At 42.5% G+C, this 20,028-nt stretch overlaps 1 protein-coding gene across 5 annotated transcripts in view; it reads right to left on the bottom strand.

The window, feature by feature from the left end:
- SYK (spleen associated tyrosine kinase) overlaps positions 1 to 20,028 on the bottom strand; it is a 109,460-nt gene that overhangs the window by 70,586 nt on the left and 18,846 nt on the right. Inside the window, exon 1 of one of the 5 annotated variants that reach the window (XM_019966622.2) lies at positions 3,831 to 7,236. The exons of the other annotated variants lie outside the window; for them this stretch is intronic. The gene's annotated coding sequence lies outside the window, so the exon portion shown is untranslated. Of the gene's footprint in view, positions 1 to 3,830; positions 7,237 to 20,028 lie in introns of those variants that run through there. 5 annotated transcript variants of the gene reach the window in all.

Raw genomic sequence — 20,028 nt, forward strand, 5'->3', positions numbered from 1 at the left:
TCCATAAAAAAATCCCAGTATTTTAGTGCTAAAAATTTCAGTTACAAATTGATCATTTGCTTATTTGTATTTTTTTTTCTTTTTCCCCCTCATATTTTAAATTTTTATTGTATATTTTAGTATTGTTGATGAACAATATTATATTAGTTTCAAGTGTGCAGCAAAGTAATTCAGTTATACATATGCATGTGTCTATTCTTTTTCAAGTTCTTTTTAAAAAACCCCATCTACCCTGGTTATCATCAGCCCTGACCTGCACTTCACGGCTTTTTTTAAGACCCATCAAACCATGGCTACTGCAGGTGCTGCCCCTGACTAAGCTTTCAGCCCTTTCTACTTCCTGTGGAGAACCTTAGCACATTAAAGGTAGGCTGATTTCTCATCATAGGGTCAGTTTCCCCTTATAATATGGACGGAGGTGACAGTGCCAACAGTTAATGGTGCTCCGGGGGACACCATCTAGGGACAATTTCTGTCATAGCCCTACCACGGAGGGGAACAAAATCAGGAAGATGGAAAAAGATATCTTGCTCAACGCCACACAGGCACCTCAATGCAAAGCAACCCTGATAAAATTGGCCTGGGAATTCCCTCTGCAGCTTCAAACTGAGAAAATTAAGTACTTGGACTTGGGTAAAAGGCAAAACCGCATCTGTAGGTTTGATTAATTTTCATAAGTAAGAGGACAGAGCTTGGCCCGGGGGGAAGAAGAGTTCTTCCTGGGCCAGTCAGGCTCTGGCTGATGAGTTATGAGAAATGACCAGGCAAAGGGAGACGCAGGGGGACCATCCCAAACAACACCAGCAGATGACTGCACTCCATCAGTCTGCAAAGGGCTCTGGGCACTACCTTCTGCAATAGGATTTGGCTGCAATAAAAACAAAAAAACAAAAAAACAGGTGAACAGACCTGTGGCTGCAACACGGAGAAACAGAACCCAAGTCCCCAGCCTGAGTTGGCCCCATATCCGTCCAGTTTCCTGAGTGATACCAGCTGGCCTTCTGGGAGACCACCCTGCAGGGCTGTCCCCAGGCCCTCTGAGGCCTGCTGGGCTGGTCACACTGCCTCAGACCGGGTCTCCCAAGGCAGAGGCATACTTCACAACTTCTGCCGAGTGGTCCCTGTTCTGCATTTGTGGTAAAGCACAGAGATTCTTAGATACAGAGACACACATTTAAGACACAGAAAGTAAGTCTGAGGCTGGAGAGAACACGATGTTACACTCATATTTAGAAGAGATGAGATGTTCCAATACTTGAAAATGTTATCCAAACTTTCAAAACCAAGTTCTTTTGCCTTGCCTTCAAAACCCCGAAGGTGCTGAAAATGCATCAAGGAAGTACTGATGTATCTCAGCCAACATCTGGATTTTCAGGCTCCACAAAGATGTTCCAGAACTTCTTTATTATATCCACCCAGTACTGCCTGAACATGATTAACACAAATCACAGATACAATCAATGCCTATAGAAACGTTAACACTTAACATAAACATTAACTCTCAATATGCTGCTGCTGCTGCTAAGTCGCTTGAGTCGTGTCCAACTCTGTGCGACCCCATAGACGGCAGCCCACCAGGCTCCCCCGTCCCTGGGATTCTCTAGGAAAGAACACTGGAGTGGGTTGCCATTTCCTTCTCCAGTGCAGGAAAGTAAAAAGTGAAAGTGAAGTCGCTCAGTCATGTCCGACTCTTCGTGACCCCATGGACCGCAGCCTACCAGGCTCCTCCATCCATAGGATTTTCCAGGCAAGAGTACTGGAATGGGGTGCCATTGCCTTCTCTAACTCTCAATATATTCGGTTACAAATAAGCAACCAGCCCACCATTGTGAATTTAATTTCAAAATATGAATCATTTATTCATTTAGGATGTTTGTTGGGCATCTTCTATGTGCAGTTCATTTTGTTGAGGACCCCATGGAATAGGAAGGGGACTTCCCTGCCTCCAGACAATGAGAAAGCAGAAGTGGCTCATGGGTGGTGGAATCTTCTCCAGGGGCCCTGCTTCCATCCCCAGGACTGTGAAGACCCTGATTCTCTACTGTCTACACTTCTCCTCGCTTCCCAGTGTGACTGGCCAGAGTCATTACAGATGTAACTTCTTGGTGGAAATTCACTATACTGTGCATTTGAGGCTCAGCCCTGGAAATGGGGTCCCCGACCCAGCTTGGGCCCAGAGACACAGCGTACAGAAGGCAAGTCTGGATTTTAAATAACTTCCTGGCAATTTTCAAGCACTTTCTTATTTGAGAACCTCTGCCATAATCCAATATTTCATTCCCCAAGTAGAGCTGGTAGAGAGAAAAGGGAATTGAGCTGTCTCCCTCCAGGATGTAGGGAAGAAGGGAGTCTGGAGATGGGGTGAAACTGGGCTGCCTGCTGCCACAGCTGGGAAGGGAACCAGGGAAGAAGTTTAAAGTCCCCCACACTGTGCCTGCTGACCTCAAGGCATGAAAATCCAGCTCCAACTCCCTTAGGGAGGGAAGGCTATCCAGACACTCCTCTGCCAGGGCACTGGGTCAGAGGCATGCTCGTCATGAAGCTGGATTTATGCACAAGGATTCAGTTGTTAAAAGTGAGCTAGACTTAGTGAAGAATCAGTGAGCACAGGAACACATCCAAGTGGTCACTAGTGATGCCCTCTCATGCTCTCTTGGGGTTGTTGACTGTGGGCTGAAGCCTGGGTCAACCCAGAGTGGTTCCTAGGACATCTCCCCACCTCCAACCCCCACCATGGACCTCACTCAACCATTGTGTCCTGAAAACCACCTGGTCACCCACTCTGCTCTTGGGAAATTTAAAAACAACAGATAAAGTCATAGATGAGAGAATTCACATTGTTGGTGGCTGATACCCCTCACTGCCCTTCTCTTCCTTTGGGCATATCCCACAGGAAATTTGAACAGGTAGTAAAATTACTGAGTTCTCCCTGATCCTGATCCAGATGACCCTCCAAGACCCCTTCCCACTCAGAGAACGTCTGGACCTGTTGGCAAAGCCATGGTTACCTCACAGTGACTTGGCCTGTCCTGTCCCCTCTGGCGGTACCTGGAGAAGGTTTTTAGCTTCTGAGCACTATTTTACTTTCCTGTACCCCCACCTCATCCACACGATATTCACAGGGACCTGCAGCTGCTGCAGAAACCAGACCACATTTAAATCAAGGGGCACAGTGGTAAAGAATTCACTTGCCAAAGCAGGAGAATCAAGAGACAAGGGTTCAATCCCTGGGTCAGGAAGATCCCCTGGAGGAGGAAATGGCAACCCACTCCAGTATTTTTGCTTGGAAAATCTCATGGACAGAAGAGCCTGGAAGGCTACAGTCCATGGGGTTGCAAAGATGCAGACATGACTGAGCACACACACATAGACACACAAATGAAAGGATCACAACTACTAAAAGTTTTCCTAGGCATACATGAAAAATTGCCATCCCTTTTTTTCTGGTAAGTGAAAGAATAATTATGGGTGATTCATGATGGCAAAATACTATAGAAACATATGACGGTATCCTTAGATGTCATAAACCTGTGACATAAATATATCCAGTGCTTACATAGCTGGCAAAGGGTTCTATGAAAGAGAGAGATGGTCTGACTACACAGTAACTATAGGCAAGAAGTAGGATGGCAAAGACCAGAGTCCTGCTCTTCTGGGTGTGGGTTCAGTGGGAGAAGACTGCCTGCACAGGGCAGAGAACACACAGCGCACGAGCACAGACACGAACTCCCTGAAATATGAGTGCACCACCGTTCCTGTGGGCAGTCACAGAGGGGAGAGCTCCAAGGTCACCATTCTGGATTTACTTGATTCCCACACATCTGACCTACCTTCCTTTTCTGGATTCAAGTGCAGGTCTGCAGTTAGAAGCCCAGGACAGCACGGAGTGTGGAAAGTGAAAAAGCCCAAGACGGAGAGACGTATTTAAAGGGGAAACAGCAGATATGGAGAGAAAGCAGAAGACAAGCCTTACCAACTGGAGTCCTTCCTGTCTGCGCTGTGTCTGCAATTAGGGAAGTGGGCCTTCTCCTCCCATTTCAGCGAACCAGCCAGAAAGCAGAAGTGCAGATCCCCACGCAACTGGCCTCGTTCACTTGCACAAATGGACCCCCCAGGGACATGGAACCCACCAGAACAGAGCGCGCCAATGGCTTAGCCTGCTTGTGTTGAGCCAGTCAGGAAATTCACTCTCCCAAGGGTTCTTACTGAAGGAACTATGTCCTGAAGTGCTAGGTGTGTGTTAGTGTTAGTCACTCAGTTGTGTCTGACTCTTTGTGACCCCAAGGGCTGTAGCCCACCAGGCTCATCTGTGCATGGGGATTCTCCAGGCAAGAATACTGGAGTAGATACTGCTGCTGCTGCTGATTAGTCACGTCAGTCGTGTCCAACTCTGTGTGACCCTATGGAGGCAGCCTGCCAGGCTCTTCTGTCCACAGGATTCTCCAGGCAAGGGTACCAGAGTGGGTTGCCATGCCCTCCTCCAGGGGATCTTCCAGACCCAGGAATTGAAGCAGGGTCTGCTGCATTACAGGCAGATTCTTTATGCTGAGCCACCAGGGAAGCCCACTAGGGTGGATAGCCAGTCCCTTATCCAGGGGATCTTCCTGACTCAGGGATTAAACCTGGGCCTCCTGCATTGCAGGATGGTGAAGATTCTTCACCATCTGAGCCACCAGGGAAGCCCCGAAGTGCTAGCTGGGGTATACCAAAGTCATCTTGGTTGTTTTATACTTTAAACAGCCCCTGCATGCATGCGTATGTGATAAGTCACTTCAGTCATGTCTGACTCCTTGAGACCCAATGGACTGTAGCCCACCAGGCTCCTCTGTCCATGTGATTCTCCAGGCAAGAATGCTGGAGTGGGTTGCCATGTTCTCCTGCAGGAGATCTTACCAACCCAGGAATCGAACCTGCAATTCTTAGGTCTCTTGCATTGGCAGGCAGGTTCTTTACCAGTAGTGCCACCCGGGAAATCCCTTAAACAGCCCTGCTGCTGCTGCTAAGTCACTTCAGTCGTGTCCGACTCTGTGTGACCCCATAGACGGCAGCCCACCAGGCTCCCCCCTTCCTGGGGTTCTCCAGGCAAGAACACTGAAGTGGGTTGTCATTTCCTTCTCCAATGGATGAAAGTGAAAAGTGAAAGTGAAGTCGCTCAGTCGTGCCTGACTCTTAGCGACCCCGTGGACTGCAGCCTACCAGGCTCCTCTGTCCAGGGGATTTGCCAGGCAAGAGTACTGGAGTGGGGTGCCATAAACAGCCCTAGGACATTATAAATATCAAATTCCACCTGAACTCTGGATCAAATAAGAGAGAAATCCTAGGAAAGGACTTATCAGCAATCTCAGGATGCTAATTTCTGTCTGGAGAATGGAGAGGTGAGCAGATATGGTCTTTATGGCAGGAAGGCCAGAGTTCAGCGTCAGAGTACCCATGCCAGCCATCTCTGACTCTGCTCTCAGACCTCCTGGCAGACAGCCACCTGTAGTACCAGCAGGAGACACAACTTCACAAAGGGCCTTTTGTGAGGTCCTTCAAGTTGAGACAGGCGGTGCTTTCCAAGGATCTACCAAACACCCACACACTCTGCAGGAAGCACAAATTTGAATGTCTCACTCCAGGCTGTGCCATTCCCTTCACCTGGAAAAACAGGTGGAGGAGCCTAGCCAGGCTTCACCCAGAAACAGGTGAGGAAATATCCTTGGAAAGGCAAGATGGAGAAACACCCTCTCCAGACACTTGAAGTTGGAAGGAGTTCGGCGGGTGGTTTACTTGGGTGAGGCCAGGACACTCACAAGGATGTGTTCAGAAAAGTAACAGTAGCCAATCTGTACCTAAAGCTAGCAAAAATGACAGCTCAATGCAAAAAAGCATTACCATTTTACGAGTGATAAACCCAAGGCACAAACAAGCTTAGTGCTGACATCTGATGACTGTGAGATGGATGATGACAAGGATGGCAAGCAGAAGCAGCTCCCTTGCAGGGTGTCGGCTGACCTGCACAATATCCCTAAAGATAGTGGCTGCTGTAATCCCCAACTCACACATCTGGGTATTGGGCTCTGAAAAGTCAGTTGCTTCTCAAAACACGCACAGGTATTAGTGGGAGAGCCAGTGTGGGAAGCCAGCCCTTCTCTTAGCTACTGCCTTCCGGTCCTCAGCTGAATGTGAAAAGACGCTTCTATCAACACATCCAAATGCAAGCTCAGGGCTTTGCAACACGAGCATCACCAGCAATTTGCAAGAATTTTGGCTTAAGAACTCCATCCATGTAACTGCTGCAGACAAAAAAACTAAGCCCTTTCAGACAGTTCTCTCCCCTCCTCATTCCTGAAAATAATGTATCACCAATCTCATGCACCTTATCTTCTAACCTTCCAAACACATCCACTTTTCAATCAAAACCTAATCACACCACTTTTCTGCTAAAGATTCATCACTGTCTGCTCTCTGATCTCAGGATGAACACCAATTTCTTAGCATCCACATCAGTTACCCTCAGATCTTACTACCCTTGGCTTTCTCTGTACAGCATCCTGGATGTGCTCAGACCATCCACCTCCCCTCAAGATACCATGTGCCTTTCTGTTGTAATACTGACCACAGTTCTGACTTAATTTTAATTTACCTTTACTTAAATGTGTGTGATTATTTGATGAATTCCTATCTTGAAAAATGCGGGCTGAGATATCTATTCATCCCTCTCTCTCTTTTTCACTTTTTAAATGAACTTTTAATTTTATGATATATTTAAATTTACAGAAAAGTTGCAAAGATTGTACAGGGAGCTTTCCTATACCCCTACATCCAGCTTCCCTTATTATTAACATCTTACATGAGTATGGTACATTTTTCACCATTAGTGAACCAACAGTGACAAATTATTATATTATACTTCATTATTTTCTTTGGGTTTCCTTAGTCTTTACCTACTGTAACTTTTTTAACTGTTCCAGGAACCCAGCCAACATATCATATTATACTTAGTTGTTATACCTCCTTAGGCAATTGTTTGGCTACAACATGCTCTCAGACTTTCCTTGTTTTTTATAATCTTGACAGTTTTGAGAAATACTGGTCAAGTGGTTTGCAGAATGTGCTTCAGCTGAGGTTTATCTGATGTTTTTCTCATGGTTACTCTGGGGGTTATGTGTTTTGGGGAGGAAGAACACAGACGTAAGTTGCGTACTATCAACACGACTTGTAACCACTGATGTTAATCTTTGATCCTTGGCAGAGGTGGTGGTTGTCAGGTTTCTCCACCGCAACATTGCTCTCCCACCCCATCCCCTTTCCATATTACCCTTCTTGGAAGGAAGAATTTCTGCATGACTTGCACTTAAGGACAGCTGAGATACCTCCTTGAGGGGAGAGTATCTATATCAATTGTTTGAAATTCTCCTGCAGAGTAGATTTGTCTATTCTCTCCATTTATTAGGTAAGTATGGATTCGTGGATATTTATTTTTTTATCCATTAAGTTGTAATCTAATGCTACTTTATTTTGTGGCTTAAATTACTCCAGCCTGGTTATGGGAACACTTATAACTGGCTCCCGTGTTCCTCTGACACACCTGCATCACTGTGGGGCTTTTGGGGGACTTTTTTTGTTTTGTTTTCTTTACCTTTGGCATGACAAGCTACTCCAAGCTTATCTTGTTTGTTTTTTGTTCCTATCACAAAATCTGTGGTTTGTATTCCTTTTTATTGAGGATCTGGGCACTCAAGATCTGGGCACTAGGCATGCTTGCTGCTACCAGGATGTCACTGTTCTAGACCTTGTTACATGACAGAGCAAAGAAATACATGTGTATACTTAACCTGTATATGTAATACATGTCTAAAATATTTCTGTATATATCCCTCTGTATCTGTATGAATCCACATGAGAGTTTCTACTGATGTCTCTCCATCCCTCTGTTTTCTGGAAGAGAAAATTTTTGAAAATTAATATAATCTCTTCCTTAAGTAATTCACCAATGAAACCGTCTTTTCTGGGTGCTTTTTTGGAAAGGAGGTTACAAATTATTGATTTAAATTGAAAAGACATGGATATTCAAGCTAGTTTTCTTTCTATGAGTTTCAACGGTTTGTGTCTTTCAAGACAGTCTGTTTCACTTAATTTACCACATTAGTGAGAACCGAATTGTGTTATCAGATCAGATCAGATCAGATCAGTTGCTCAGTCGTGTCCGACTCTTCGCAACCCCATGAATCGCAGCATGCCAGGCCTATTTCATTATTGTCCACTTATCCACTGAATCAGTGACCTCTTTTTTATTTCTGATATTGCTAATTTGTGTCTTCTCTCTTTTTTCCTGTTTACCTTAACTAAAAGTTTATTAAGTTTATTGATCTTTTTCAAAGAACGCATTTTGAGTTTTATCAACTTTCTCTATTGTCTTCCTGTTTTCAATGTCAGTTATTTCTATTCCAATTTTAATTATTTTCTTCTTCTTGCTTTAGAGAAATGTGCTCTTTTTTTCTGTAGTTTTGTCAGGTTGAAAAACAGTTTGCTGATTTTATATTTTATTTTTATCTAACATATGCACTTAATGCTCTAATGTATGCACTGCTTTTGATGCATCCTGTGAATTTTGGTTAAGTTGTATTTTCATTTTTATTCAGTTCAAAGTATTTTAAAATCTATCTTCAGACTTTTTTCTGAACCCACAATGTATTTCAAAGTTAGTTGTTCAATTTCTAAACATTTGGGGATTTTATAACTTTCTGTTACTAATTTCTGGTTTAATTCCATTATGTTTGGAGAACATAATTTGCATATTTTTTTCATTTAAATTTGTTTACGTGTTTTTCAAGAATTTGTTCTGTCTTGGTGAATGTTCCATGTGAGTTTGAGAAGAACGGGTACTGGCACACAAGCAAATATCAATAAAACTAATCACATGAATTTTTTTGTTTCTCAAGAAGTACATGCATATATTAATAAATATTATGTATGTACTATACTGGTGAGCAGTAGCATTGTTTTAAAAATAATATAAATATCTTAATTTAAAATACTCTATTACTAAAAAATATTAACCATCAACCATCAATGAGTCATAAAGTTTTTGCAATAGTAACACCAAAGATACACTGATCATAGATCACCATATCAAATATAATAATGAAAAAGTTTGACATATTTTGAGAATTACCAAAATGTGACGCAGAAACATGAAGTGAGCAAATGCTGTTGCAAACACTGCACTGATAGAATCGCTTGACATAGAGCTGCAACAAACCTTCAATTTGTAAAAAGCATCAATACCCATGAAGCACAATAAAGTGAAAATGGAAGTGAAGTCGCTCAGTCGTGTCCGACTCTTTGCAACCCGTGGACTGTAGCCCACCAAACTCCTCCATCCATGGGATTCTCCAGGCAAGAATACTGGAGTGGGTTGCCATTTTCTTCTCCAGGGGATCTTCCCGACCCAGGGATCGAACCTAGGTCTCCCACATTGCAGGCAGACGCTTTAACCTCTGCACCACCAGGGAAGCCCTTAAATGCAAGCATACAGTCTCTCAGAAAACCTCCTACAGAGACACAGAACTTCAGATCCAGGTACTAACATCAAAGATTTCAAGGGAGGAAAGGCAATAGTGAAGTAGCTCAGTTGTGTCCGACTCTTTGCGACCCCATGGACTGTAGCCTACCAGGCTCCTCTGTCCATGGGATTTTCCAGGCAATAGTACTGGAGTGGATTGCCATTTCCTTCTCCAGGGGATCTTCCCAACCTAGGGATTGAACCCGGGTCTCCCACATTGTAGACAGACGCTTTACTATCTGAGCTATGGCTTTTGCCCAATAAAGCGAAGTGCAACAAAATAAGGTCTGCTTGATTTTTTCCATTGTTGAATTGGATATCTTATAAGTATCAAGTCGATGAAACAGTGCTGCTCAGGTCATATATATACTTCTGATTTTCTATCTACTTCATATATCAATTACTGGCAGAGGTGATGGAAATTTTCAGTTGTAATAGTGGACTTGTCTAATCTCCTTTCAGTTCTGTGTTTGGCTTATGTATTCTGATGCTTAAACATGTGCACACATGTTTAAGCCTGTTGTGTCTCCTTAGATGGTTGATCCATTTATTATTATGTAACATGCCTCTTTCTTTATCTCTGATACTCTTCCATTTTCTGAAATCTGCTTTGTCTAAAATTAATATAGCTACTCTGATATTCTTTTGATTAGTGTTAGCATGGAATATCTTTCTCCATCACTTTACTTTTACTTTATATGTGTTTTTACATTTAGAGTGGGTTTTTTGTAGATAGTAGATGTGTCTTGTTTTTTAAACCATTCTGACAATCTCTGTGCTTTAATTTGTAGGCTTATACCATCTGTGGTGGCTCAGAGGGTAAAGCGTCTGCCTAGAGTGCGGGAGACCTGGGTTCAATCCCTGGGTCGGGAAGATCCCCTGGAGAAAGAAATGGCACCCCACTCCAGTACTCTTGCCTGGAAAATCCCATGGACGGAGAAGCCTGGTAGGCTACAGTCCATGGGGTTGCAAATAGTGGGACATGATTGAGCGACTTCACTATAACATCTGCATTTAAATTGATTATTGACTTAATTGGATTAATATCTACAACGCTTGTATCTTTTTTTTTTTTTTTTAACTCACTGCTGTTTGTTGTTTCTTTTTTTTCCTCCTGTTTCAGCTTTCTGTGGTTTTAATCAAGCATTTTATATCTTCTCAGCATGTCCTTTAAAAATTTTAGTGATTGTCCTGTAGCTTACACTATACATTTTAAAACTTAAATTCCATCTTTAAATAACACTATACTGCTTTACACATACAAGGACCTCATAACAGGGTATTCTCAATTCCTCCATCCTGTCTTCAAGACAATGCTGTCTTTCATTTTGTGTATCCATATGTTATAATAATCCAATATGCTGTTACTTCTATTGCTTTAAACAGTTACCTTCTGACCAATTATGATTATGAAAAGCAAAATAACTTATTTTTTTCCTTTTTCACATAGATCCAAGCTTTGTACCTATATCATTTTCCTTCTACTATTAAATAGTAAGAACTTCTTTTAATATTTGCTGTAGGGGCAGTCAGCTAATGGTGATTTTTTTTTAAAGTCTTTATTGAGTTTGTTACAATAGTATTTCAGTTTTATGTTTTGTTCTTTTGGCCATGAGGCATGTGGGATCTTAGCTCTCCTACCAGAAATTGAACCTGCATCCTCTTCATTGGAAGGTGAAATCTTAACCATTGGACTACCAGGGAAGTCCCCGAATATTCTGTTTTTGAAAAGTCCTTATTTATCCTTCTTTTGAAGGGTAAATTTGATGGATATAATATTCTAGGTTGTTGCTTTTTTTTCTCTTTCCTTTCAACACTTCATATCTTTCACCACACCATTTCTCATTTGCATTGTTTTTGATGAGACGTATGCTCTGATTATTATCCTTATTCCTCTGTAGGTAAGAGTTTCAGTTTTGTTTTTTCAACTGGACTCTCCTACAAGTGTATCCTTTATATTTGAAACAAGCAGTCCCTCACCCTCCTCATTTACATGCCAAGCCAGTGTTCCCCAGTCATCCCAGGGTCAGGTGCCAGGCAACTAGGAACAGCCTGTATGCACTAGAGTCCACTGAGATTATTCAAACTAGCCAATTCCAAGCTTACCTACTCTATCTCATTTGTTCTTTCCCACAGAAACCACAACCAATGTTGGGGGCCAGAGTGAGGTACTCCGCCCATGGCAAAGGTCATGAGGAAGGAGGCTCGACATACGCAAAGGCGGGATCGAGCCTCAGGAGTCCCCCTGGAAATCCTCGAGCGTCTACCCCATAACCAGAGCCTGCCTACTTTACTACTTTGTGCTCTTACCTACACCTCTGACTTTTCGGGGGGCTGTCCCCCACCACCTCTTTCGGAGAAGGAGTTAACCTAGAGCTCCAGTCAATAAAAACTCTTGGGTGTGGCAAGAGTGTTTTAACCTACAAACTCCTCTGAAGGTTCTCTGGCCTGCCTGACAGGCTCGTCCGGCCACATGTGATAGCTCACAGCCTCCCAACCATGAGAGGCACGAGATGCTTTAAACCTTCTAAAAACAGGTTCCTTAGAAAAGTTAGAAAACTATTAGTATAAGTATAATGGGCTAATTAGAAATTGTGTTGGTGAAGGGTTTTTCATTTGCTGAGCCAATGTTTGTTGCTAAGTCTCCATATCCCCTGCCCTTACACACATTAATGAATATATAGAATTGACCTTTGATATTAATCACGTTAGACCTTAGGCTAAGTAAATTCTTTCCTTAACTAAAACCCACTACACCCTCACCCTGTAGGAGTGTAACTTTACTTGGGTGGCGTCTGTTTTGAGAATAATCAGCCCTGGAGAAATAAGTGTCCTGATTGACTGACCGCTGTCACAAGGAGAGGGTCGTAAATTGTCAGCAGGCCCCCCTGGCCAGAAGATGATGTAACACCCCTAAGACCTCTGTATACATTTGTGTGAAGCACCTGACTTTAATAAAAGTCAGGACTGCTGTCCCCACGTGACTTTTGTATAACATCTTAGTGTATAAAAACAGACTCTGGAAAATAAAGAATTGGGATCAGTTTCTCAAAATACTGGTCTCCCCATGTCTCTCTCTCCCTCTGGCTGAGTCTCCATCTGGAGCGCGGAACCCACCAAGCTTACTAATTTTGCCTGGGCTTCTAAGATCCGACCGGGGAGGCCTCAGTGTCTCCTCTCCTTCGGGAGAACGGAAGGACGCCTGCGGCCTACGTAAGTGGTGCAAGCTTCTTGTCTTGAAGTTTTATTGGTCCCCCGCGTAAACCAAGCTACTCAGCCTCTTTTCTCCACTGAATTTTCCTACTGAGCTATCCTTATTCTATTACTCTTTATATCTCTAATTAATATCTAATTGAAACTATCGTATCCTGACCCTCGCCGACGCCGTCTCTCCTTCGAGTACCCTGGATCAGCTGGGGCAGCATTTTCTTCTCTCCCTCTGCATCCTGGCAAACCCTGGCACTTCCTAATGTAGCCCTGCATGGTATGCTATAGCTCCTATTTCTAGGGATCTATGGGTATAAAGGTCAGTTTTCATTCCAATCCCAAAGAAAGGCAATGCCAAGAATGCTCAAACTACCGCACAATTGCACTCATCTCACACGCTAGTAAAGTAATGTTCAAAATTCTCCAAGCCAGGCTTCAGCAATATGTGAACCGTGAACTTCCTGATGTTCAAGCTGGTTTTAGAAAAGGCAGAGGAAACAGAGATCAAATTGCCAGCATCTGCTGGATCATGGAAAAAGCAAGAGAGTTCCAGAAAAACATCTATTTCTGCTTTATTGACTATACCAAAGCCTTTGACTGTGTGGATCACAATAAACTGTGGAAAATTCTGAAAGAGATGGGAATACCAGACCACCTGATCTGCCTCTTGAGAAATTTGTATGCAGGTCAGGAAGCAACAGTTAGAACTGGACATGGAACAACAGACTGGTTCCAAATAGGAAAAGGAGTTCGTCAAAGCTGTGTATTGTCACCCTGTTTATTTAACTTATATGCAGAGTACATCATGAGAATGCTGGGCTGGAGGAAGCACAAGCTGGAGTCAAGATTGCCGGGAGAAATATCAATAACCTCATATATGCAGATGACACCACCCTTATGGCAGAAAGTGAAGAGGAACTCAAAAGCCTCTTGATGAAAGTGAAAGCGGAGAGTGAAAAAGTTGGCTTAAAGCTCAACATTCAGAAAACGAAGATCATGGCATCTGGTCCCATCACTTCATGCAAATAGATGGGGAAACAGTGGAAACAGTGTCAGACTATTTTTCTGGGCTCTAAAATCACTACAGATGGTGACTGCAGCCATGAAATTAACAGATGCTTACTCCTTGGAAGGAAAGTTATGACCAACCTAGATAGCATATTCAAAAGCAGAGACATTACTTTGCCAACAAAGGTCTGTCTAGTCAAGGCTATGGTTCTTCCTGTGGTCATGTATGGATGTGAGAGTTGGACTGTGAAGAAGGCTGAGTGCCAAAGAATTGATGCTTTTGAACTGTGGTGTTGGAGAAGACTCTTGAGAGTCCCTTGGACTGCAAGGAGATCCAACCAGTCCATTCTGAAGGAGATCAGCCCTGAGATTTCTTTGGAAGGAATGATGCTGATGCTGAAACTCCAGTACTTTGGCCACCTCATGTGAAGAGTTGACTCATTGGAAAAGACTCTGATGCTGGGAGGGATTGGGGGCAGGAGGAGAAGGGGACAACAGTGGATGAGGTGGCTGGATGGCATCACTGACTGAATGGACTTGAGTCTGAGTGGACTCCGGGAGTTGGTGATGGACAGGGAGGCCTGGTGTGCTGCGATTCATGGGGTCGCAAAGAGTTGGACACGACTGAACGACTGATCTGATCTGATCTGATGGATATAAAAACTTCTATCTTCATGACAGTTATTTCTGTGTCTGTGTGTCTTACCATGCCCCAGGTACCCTTAAAATAAGGTTTCTAGAGATAAAGCCAGAGAAAGTGGAGACCTTCCTAAGACTGTGACTCACTGAAATTTCTGTCTTTCAACCTAGTCCACAATTGGCCTCACCAAAATGATCATTTAAGAGTTCTGTCTCTTTAGGGCTCCAATAGCTTCTGCTCTAGGTAAGCAGGATTTGGTGTTTCTGGAAGCACCAAAAATAACATTTGGTCCATAAACATTTCTCAAATGAATAATGAATGAATGAGTGAGATGTAACTGCAGTTTTATCCAGATGGGTGCCCTAATAGTTCATCTCAAATCTACAATTTCTAGGTGCCAATATGTCCTAAGACCTCTGTTTCCCAAATCTAAAAAAGTATCACTGATTCTCAATTAGTCCAGCTTTGTAATAGTCTAAGAATAAAAGTTGACAACACTCCAACAAGTTCTACTTGTTGGAGCTGAAACTGGAAGATGGTGTCTCTTTTCTTTCACCCTTACCTGGTGTCTGTCTTATTAGAGATGGCCCAAAAATATTTGTCAGATAAATAAATAAATGAATAAGTAATAAGATATGATTACTCCTTAACAGATGATCCATGTGCATTTGTCAAATGAAAGAATGAATGATCAGATATGATTTTTCTATAGTAGATGGTCTATAACTACATCATACCTATGAATTTATAAATGAATGAATAAATGATTCAGATGTGATTATCTGATCCATAAACATTTGTCGAATGAATAATGAATGAGTGAGTGAGTGAGATGTGTGATTGCAGTTTTTTCCAGACAGGTGACCCATCTCAAATCTAAGGCAACCCACAGGTACTTCAGGGTCCTAAGTCTGGTCCACCCAATTTCACTCTAAATAACTAGAGAACCCAACATCCTCTGACATACAGTGCATACCCCTTCTCTACTTTCTCCCCAGGAACTCTGAGACCAGTCCTAAACTACTTCTTCCTCAACTGACTGTCTTGTTTTTTCATGCAGATCTGGAATGCAGAAGGAAAAAAAAAATTACTCTTCCCCAAATATGATAGTTAGAAAACCTTCGTATGTCCCATTTAGATACTGTCCCGTGTTACTTGCATGCATGTGTGCTAAGTCACTTCAGTCATGTCTGACTTTTTGCAACCCTGTGGACTGTAGCTCACCAGGCTCCTCTGTCAATGGGATTTTCCAGGCAAGAATACTGGAGTGGGTTGCCATTTCCTCCTCCAGTGGATCTTCCCAACCCAGGGATTGAACTCACGTCTCTTAAGTCTCCTGCATTGGCAGGTGGATTCTTAACCACTAGCACTACCTGGGAAGCGCTGGTTAATTAATAAATCATAATCTTGTGGCAAATTACAGGGACATTGTGGACCTTATTGTCTTAATTCCCTTCTTTTCCTTCTGCTTAACCATTAAAAACATTTGAGGCCTAAACCAAGAAAATTACAATAACTCTGCAAAATTAAGGGCCTTGTGCTTTGAAAGCAATGTTGACATTTCCCTTTTACCTGAATAGTAAGATCAAGCTGCATTTTCCATGCCTTATTTTAGGCAGAACCTTCTTGTAGAGTCACAGAAAGCCTTGCATTCTTGGGGTGGAGAGGTGGTCTGTGACATGGTCACGGGACCCAGCTCAAGACAGAGTCCCTGGGTCCAAACACTGACTCCACTGCTTTTAAACCAGGCAGCTGAGCCTCAGCTTTCTTCATTAGCAAAATAAGGATCATGTTGGAACCCACTTCCAATAGCGGTGTGGAGATTCCATTGTCAGTGTGTATGAAGTGCTCACAGTGCACGGCCTGGCACTTGGGACACGCCCCAGGTTGATAATGAGGGTGGCCTAGTGGCAGTCAGGGTAACAACAGCGTGCACCTTCACTCTTGGTGGAAATGACTTCCTTGGGTAGATTTTCTCATCCTTTCACTTCTAGGATGGCATGTTCACCTGTCTCCATGGTTCTGTGGCTGTCAGCAGGCTCAGATGACACCGTAATTACACGTGTTCCCCTAATGCTAACTGTGGTGGGAGGGGGATAACTCTATTATTATCATGCTTTTTTTTATGAAAGGAACATTGAGGTGTTTAGGGGTGAAATTTCATAACATCTGTAGTTTACTTGGAGTGCACTTCAGAAAAAAATATGGCAAAATAGTACCACAACTAAGCTTTGAGTATATGCATAATACACGGGTGAGCATATTAGAAAATATTCAAGATAAAAATGTAAGTTTTTTCATGCAAAAATTTTTTTAAAAAAGAGCATAAAACCCATCTTGCATAATATGGGCTTTAAAGACAAATTTTAAGCCTGTCCCTATCAACCACCACTTTGACGGCATGAGGGTCCATGATTATCCACAAGGACATCTCTGGGCTTTATGGATCTTACTGGAAAAAGTGTGGATTTATGGGTCTTACTAGGGCTAACCAGGTGGCTCAGATGGTAGAGAATCCGCCTGCAATGTGGGAGACTTTGGTTCCATCCGTGGGTCAGGAAGATCCCCTGGAGGAGGGCATAGCAACCCATTCCAGTATTCTTGTCTGGAGAACCCCATGCACAGAGGAGTCTGTTGGGCTACAGTCTATGGGGTTTCAAAGAATTGGACATTGAGTGACTAAGCACAGCACATGGGTCTTACTGGAAAAAGTGGGGATGACCACAGCCTGCTAGACCCAAACACCCCCTCTCCAAGACATAAAGTGATGGAGCATATCAAAGAATAAGGTACAAGAAACTTTGAAAACACAGAGCCTGAAACAAAATATTCTCTATTATGATGTTACCTAAAATATTTTGTTCACAGAAACCTCCAACTGCTAAAATGACTACCATTTTACCCTCCAAGGAACAGATGACCTTTATCACAAGAATTGTTTGGGTTCAACATTTCCCACCTAAAAAATAAGCTCTGCTCCCCCTAGAAGATGCCCTTCTCCTATTGGCTGGGTGGTGCCCACCTATTTAGGCAGCACTGCTTATACTCATGCTAATTAGCATTTTATTTTATAAATTGCATCTGGACTGGGGGAACTATAAATTTCTGACAAAAACCAAATCTTTGGCCTGTTTCCAGTGGGACCCTGAAGCTGTCTTGAGTATTGTACAAGGAGAGTGCTGGCTCCCCAGGCATGTTCCAGGTGTGGACCTGTCTTTTTGCACCTAAGCTGTATGATGCAGTAAAGACCTCACTGGAGGAAAACGCTTGTTGGCACCCTGCTGTGCAGAGGGGTTTCTGTCTGACAGCCTCTGAGTCAGCCTAGGCCAAATATGAGCTGTGATGACTGAGGGTCTGAATACAGTGAGACACAAGGACCTTCTGGTGGGTTCATATTACTGTATATTATTACCAGCTTCCCACTGTGCACCTAGCTGGGAGGGAACTTGGCATAAAATCAGTCCCTGGTTATGATAAAGATATTTACTTAAAAATACTGGCTATGAAAAATTAATCTCTCATAAGAAAAACACTAATGTAAGAATCTGATTCTTATTTTGAGAAATCACTAGGTTTGCTATCAAATTTAAACAGAAATGACCTTGGCGAAACGTGAGGATGTTTTCTGTTTTTAAGATTTTTTTGATGTGGACCATTTTTAAAATCTTTAAAGAATTTGTTACAATAATGCTTTGGCTTTTTGGCTGCACAGCATGTGGGATCTTAGCTCCCCCACCAAGGATCGAACCTGCACCCCTACACTCGAAGGCTAAGACTTAACCACTGGACTGCCAGGGAAGTCCTAGTGTTAGGACTTTAAATTCTGATGAATTAAAAGGATTCATTTGACCTCTGAACCTGTTCACCAATGTCCTCCTGGTACCAGAGTAGTGACAGGCGCATGGTAGGAGTTCAAGAAAAAACCTGCTAATTTAATAACTATACAAAATGCAAGGCTAAGGAGATGTTCACTGGATTATAAAATAGTCCATTTGTTTCAAAACCATGTCTCATAAAACAATCACATTTAACTGGGTTTTAAAAATTATTTCCCTGATTTGTACAAAAATGAAATAAAACAGTCATTCCTAGTTATTTGTGGTAATTATGTTTTATAAAGTTGCCACTAACACTGAATTAGCAAATATTGAACCCATTGCTACAAGGGGCAATACATGGCTAAGTTCCTAAGAGTCTCATGTTATCTTTTCATTAACCAAATAATACATAACCTTGTTTTCTGGATGTTCCTGTTTAAAGAAATCTTGTATTATATATATATATATATATAGTTGATTCATTAATATTGAACTCACAAAAAAGCCCTATGACCCATGCCAAAAGGAAACTTACCCTACACACGTGTTTTCCCTTTTAAGGTACATCACAGCCTTCCTGTGCACAGCACATTAGACAGCACTTCAGCACTGTGTTTGGGGATCAATTTAAACTGTAAAATCATCAACAAAAAGCACAAAAAATACACTACTCAACTGATGTCAAAAAGAGCACCATTCTTAGGGTGAGCTGAGACTAGAAGGCAGAACTTCACCTTTTTCAGCCTAAGCTAGGGACAAGCACATCAGATGACTCAAGTGTTCTGCTGCTCTGCATGTGTCCACAAAGGGCCACAGAAACATCATGGGTATTGATTCAGGGGTCACAGAAAAAATTTGGTGAGCAGGCAAATTTACAAATATGGAACCTGTGGAAAGCTAAATATAAGTCTTAGATTCATTTTTTATTCACAAGGGGGCTCAGTGGTCACAAAGTAGATGGGAAAGTACAGGCTACTGTAAAACATCAATACAAGGGTTAAGAGATACTAATATTTGGAAATTTATATCTCAATTCATCTCAGCTCCCTCCTGATAACCACATTTTCCTTTTTTTGCTGGCTCTCGAATAAGATGTGTCTTGGGACTCTCAAAAAATGTAAGCAGTAATTACATTTACTAAAAATCAGTCTACTGTGTAAAAAAAAAGTCTGTCTGGTTTACTATCGTAGGTGTTGATGTTTGCTGTAGATGAGCTGTACAGCTCACATGTCATAATCAATGCCATATACACAAGGCAATGCAGCAAATAAGTAAGGGAATAAACAGACTTTGCACTCAGAGGGCCCTGCTGCTCACCAGCTCTCCAGCCTTAGGAAGTTACTCTCCTCAAAAAGGGTACAACTTCTACTTTATTTGGGATGCTCTTCTTTTAGAGGAAAGAAAGGGAAAAAATGGTAAATCAGCAGTGTTTGTTAATTATGAGTGATGTTGCACTTTTCTGAAGTTTTTAAATGGTTGCAGTGAAGAATAAATGAGATCATATCTGATCAAGTCCTGGTGCTGGGCCTGCTCCTTCTTTCAACTTGACTGGAAACAGCTTAAGTGCAGAGAGGGATCTTGGCTACTGCAATAGCCCCAGCACCTAGCACCGTTCCTGGCTGGTGAGAGGTATTCAGTGAATCAATATAATGAACAGATCAAGAAACCAGCCAACAAAACAGCCTCGGTTGGACAGGTAGATTGGAGAGGCTGGCAGAAGCAAAGAGTGCCACATGAAGTTTTTTGGTCATTCTGAAGTTGTTTTCTGTGTGTTTGTTCTTAACTGTTCCTGTAGAAATGTAGTTGCT

The sequence above is a fragment of the Bos indicus genome, chromosome 8 (assembly GCF_029378745.1).
Source record: "Bos indicus isolate NIAB-ARS_2022 breed Sahiwal x Tharparkar chromosome 8, NIAB-ARS_B.indTharparkar_mat_pri_1.0, whole genome shotgun sequence".
Classification (NCBI taxonomy): Eukaryota; Metazoa; Chordata; class Mammalia; order Artiodactyla; family Bovidae; genus Bos; species Bos indicus.